The sequence below is a fragment of the Helianthus annuus genome, chromosome 16 (genome assembly GCF_002127325.2).
Source record: "Helianthus annuus cultivar XRQ/B chromosome 16, HanXRQr2.0-SUNRISE, whole genome shotgun sequence".
NCBI lineage: Eukaryota > Viridiplantae > Streptophyta > Magnoliopsida > Asterales > Asteraceae > Helianthus > Helianthus annuus.
This window is the reverse complement of record NC_035448.2, coordinates 80,523,675-80,527,665: the sequence shown is the minus strand read 5'-3', so window position 1 is coordinate 80,527,665 and position 3,991 is coordinate 80,523,675.

Sequence of the window (3,991 nt, the reverse complement as noted above, 5' to 3'; positions counted from 1 at the left end):
CGAGACAAGAACTAGTTAATTTATGTTATGTACACTTTGTTTCTTGTTTAGACAATGTAAACTTTCATGTTTGATTTATAAAACGAAACTTCATTTGCCATGGATTTGAAACAATTGATTCTGTTACAACACTCCCCGACGTTTCCGCCACGTTTTGTATGTTCCACGTGGTCGGGGTGTGACAGAAAAGTTGGTATCAGAGCCAATGGTTATAGGGAATTAGGTTATTAGTAATGCTTTGACCTAGTCTATAACCTTCCTAGGACCCTAATGCGAGTTTACTTGCGTTTAGTCACAAAACAATACCGTCACCAATTCTTAGGCGACGACCACAACAAGAACATAAATTTCAAAACCGCTTTGAAAACCAATCATCTGTTCTAGGATGATTGATTACTAGGTTTTGAACCCTCTGTTATAAGGTTTTGAACCCCTTTGAATTTTCAAAACTCCCGTCAATGTTTTGGGTCCTAACTAGTGTGAACACGTGCGAACTGGAAGAGTGAATGCCTGTACCCTGGGTTTTCTGTCTAAGGTTAGAGTGTTCGTACAAATCCACATAATCGGACCAGTCACTCTTACCTGGGAACTCTTGGGGTGAGTGTCCACTTATAGGCGAGCATGTCTTCGAGATACACTATAAGGATCTATTTGCTTTGATTCAGTCTTGGTGTTGTTTGTTTGCTTCATGATTCAAACAAGTGACCATCAACCGTGATTATGGTCAGTGATTGTAACATCCTATTCTTACCCAATACCATTTTATTTGTTTCCTTTCATGTTTTCCTCTTTTAGAATGCCTCCTCGACGCGAACACCAGATAGCAACTGCCGAGCTGGCAGAAATTATTGCGCAGCAGATGGCTGCTCAATTCCCAAATCTCTTTGCTCAATGGAACCAAGCCAACAACAACAACAATGGTACATGCAATTTCAAGAGCTTTAACTCGGCTAAACCACTCAAGTTTAGTGGTTCTGAGGGAGCAACTGGGCTTCTCCAATGGTTCGAGAGCATCGAGAATACCTTTCGCCACGTGCAGTGTCCGGAAAATCGCAAGGTCGAGTTTTCTTCGAGTGTGTTTCAGAAGAGGGCTCTTACATGGTGGAATGGGGTAATGAGAGACCGTGGTGCAGATGTTGCTCTAGCACAAACATGGGCTGAACTGAGAGCTCTTATGATGAGAGAGTTTTGTCCTCGTCATGAACAACGAGCGTTGGAGAAGGAGTTTGATGATTTAAAACAAGATAGTGGCGAACACAGGGCATATACTGATAGGTTTGAGGAGTTGAGTCTACTTTGCCCGACTATGTCGCCCCACTCGACAAGGCTATCGAAAGGTACATCGATGGCCTGCCTGACTCGGTACAAGACATTGTCACTGGTAGCAACCCTACCACACTCCGTCAGGCCATTGAGCTATCTGCAACCTTGACTGAATCGCAGATCAAAAAGCATAAACTTTTTCGAAAGGGTGACAAGAAGCCAATCGAGGAATCAAAGACCATGGATGAACAAACTGAATCTCCTAAGAAGTCAAAGAAGCGAAAGGCTTCTCAAAACTTCGCCATGGTCGCTCACAATGGTCAAGCCGTCCCCAACCAACCAGCTCAACCCCCTGCTAGAAAACCATACAATGGAACTGCACCTTTGTGCAACCAATGTGGCCTCCATCATCACGCCAATGTACAATGCCGCAAATGCCAAACTTGTGGACTTATAGGCCACACAGCAAGAGTCTGCCCAGCTGCAGCTGCGCCAAACCAAGCTGGCAACAATCCTGCTCAAGGTCGTTTTCTACCAGGCTCTTGTTTCAACTGTGGCGAGATGGGTCATTTCCGAAGAAATTGCCCAAAGCTTGCTAATGCAAATCCAGCACAGGGATAAGCATCTGACTGACAAGAAGACAACATCGTTTAGAAATAATCACGTCTTATGTATTATTTTCTTTTGTTGTCAAGGTCCAAGAAACCGTTGTTATCGTTGTTTATAAATAAACTTTTATTTACATTGCAATGTATTTGTGTGGTTACATATATAAACGACATACCCCCTTACAATACCGACAATCAAGGAACCGTATTCCTTAAAGAACAAACTACCCCCAAAATTCTCCCATCTTATGATCTCTTGCGTCTTCCACGAAATTCCTAAGTACCCGTTTATTCTAAGGAAACGAAGTACAAGGCGCATGTTACAACACATGACGAATACCCAAAGTACCACTATAAATCCTTAATAGGGTACCTAAGGATTTCCCGTAAGTCCTTAATTGTTGTATACCTTAATTCGAATGTGGTGATTCCTTGTAATCAAAAATCAAATTTTGGGAGATCTTCCTATATTCTCAGATAGATTCTAGTGAACATTGAGACCCGTCGATTGGTTTCCATATCCGTATTCAATCAATAACAAGTTAAAAACAAATTATGATCAAGTTAAACAAGTATGTGACTTTGTGCTTATGTGTTCCCTTATGTGTTGTTGTGTGATCCAAATTATGCTATCCAAATCCTCGTAGAATCTTACATATCCTTGTACAAGAGATTCATCGTAGGATACCCAAGGGTATTACTTAAAATCCTCAATGGACTTCTATGTTATAGTTAAGTCCCTCGGATTATAAAGTACTACTTCATAATTAGACCCTTGAGTGGTCTAGTTAAACAGATTCATCCAAAAATCTGGATAAGGATATCATGTGATGATATAGCTGAAAGGACTCTTTGGTGGCCTAACTAAGAAGATCCCCTGTCGATCTAATTAAAAGGAACCGATGGAAGTCTAGTCACCCTCATCACAAGTTTGATATCCTTCCCCAAAACATTACAAAACAAACTGTGCGGACTGTGCAAGGGATTACGTAATTATGGATGCATACATAATTATGGAATTTAGTGCACATAAATCACAGCAAGTTCTTTCATGTGTCTAGAGTTAACCCTATTCATTTCCAACTCTGAGGAAGCAACCGTTGAAGATGACACTGTTAGTTCATTTTTGTTTCTGAAGATTTATCCGTTGAGGAAATGAATATCCGTTGTGTAATCCTTCATTTCCAATTCTGATGAAGCAACCGTTGAAAATGACTCCGTTAGTTCATTTTCGTTTCTGACGATTTATCCGTTGGGGAAATGAATATCCGTTGTGTAATCCTTCATTTCCAATTCTGATGAAGCAACCGTTGAAAATGACTCCGTTAGTTCATTTTCGTTTCTGACGATTTATCCGTTGGGGAAATGAATATCCGTTGTGTAATCCTTCATTTCCAATTCTGATGAAGCAACTGTTGAAAATGACTCCGTTAGTTCATTTTCGTTTCTGACGATTTATCCTTTGGGGAAATGAATATCCGTTGTGTAATCCTTCATTTCCAACTCTGTGGAAGCAACCGTTGAAAATGACTCCGTCTGTTCATTTTCGTTTCTGAAGATTTATCCGTTGAGGAAATGAATATCCGTTGTGAAATCCTTCATTTCCAACTCCGAGGAAGCAACCGTTGAAGATGACTCCGTTAGTTCATTTTCGTTTCTGACGATTTGTCCATTGAGAAAATGAACATCCGTTTGCTTATTTCGTCATTTCCATTTCCGAAGAATACTCGTTGAGGAAAATGACTCCGTCTGTTCATATTCGTTTCTGAGGAATGACCGTTAAGGAAATGACAGGATATTGCCTTACATATCGCTGGTGGTTATTTGGCAAAGTCAAAAATAGACTCCTACGAATAAATTTCGGGACGAAATTTCCTAAAGTAGGGGAGACTGTGACACCTGTGTCACCGCGACCATCAAACAAATACCAAGCTGATGAAATATTGTATTTCATACTTGGGATCTTGTATAAATATGTGTATGTTTTGCACATATCAATTATTGTTCAATTTCAAACTCTACATTGCTTTCTAGAGCATTATACGCAAACTGGTGCGTAAACGTACTCAGTTTAATGCGACAAATACTCCGGAACATCAACATATACTCAACATACCTTA